The sequence below is a fragment of the Pistacia vera genome, unplaced genomic scaffold (assembly GCF_008641045.1).
Source record: "Pistacia vera cultivar Batoury unplaced genomic scaffold, PisVer_v2 Contig200, whole genome shotgun sequence".
Lineage (NCBI taxonomy): Eukaryota > Viridiplantae > Streptophyta > Magnoliopsida > Sapindales > Anacardiaceae > Pistacia > Pistacia vera.
In genome coordinates, this window is record NW_022196003.1 from 247,501 (window position 1) to 248,487 (window position 987).

A 987-nucleotide genomic window follows, 5' to 3' on the forward strand; every position below is an offset into this window, starting at 1 on the left:
AAAATGAAATTATTTCCATTCTCACCTTTTGTCATTCTTATGCATGTGGAGGTCACTTTGGAGCTAGGAGGTGATAATCCTATTTTTTCCTATGATTTTGTATTTAATTTCGATAGGATTTAGAGTATTTCTCATACAATTTAGGCCATAATTGCTACCTAATTCTATTAATTTGTCTTTGCAGGCCTAAAAGATGATTTTGAGCGTAAATGACAGTTTTGAGCATAAATTGTGTAACTTGAGCTTGGAAACTCGGAATTACCTGAATGTAGAAGCTTTGGAAAGATAAGAAGAAGAGCTACAATGTTCATGTTTTGGGTTGTTCATAATTATGACCGGACAAGGGTGAAAACTTGGCTTCAAGTCCTCGCCGAGGCAAGGAAAAAGCTTCGCCGCGGCGAAACCTGCATCAGATGTAAAAATAAAACGACGCGTTTTGGCTTGCTAGGGTTTCATCCTTAAGTGAGAGAGGTATAAATTAGAGCGAAAAGGAAGAGAAAAGAGGTCTGGTTCATCATTTGGAAGGCAGCTCTTGAAAGAAGAAGATTAATGAAGATTTGGGCTTCAAATTAGAGAAGATTTCTCCATCTTTTGCTGTTTTCAATGATGAATCTGATTCAGTTTGTTTTTGTTATTTAATTCGTTTCAGTATGAACTAAGTTGTTTAGCTATGTTTGATGTAATCTTGTGCAATGATTCAAATTTATGTGAATTGATTTACTTTGAGTTTTAATTTCATAATTGAGTATTTATCTCTTTGTTAATGACTTTTGGATGTGATTACCATTCAAATGTGTGTTGTTCAAATGAGACTGAGAGTGATTTGTGATTGTGCCTCTTGGGATAATACCGTAGATTAGCAAACGCTAGAGATAGGTTTAACGATCTATGAAATCTAGATAGAATTCCATAAAGCTTAAAAGACTTTGAACTATTAATCTTCATTTGTTGGGTGTGGAAGCTTGATAGGGATAAGTAGGGAAATGT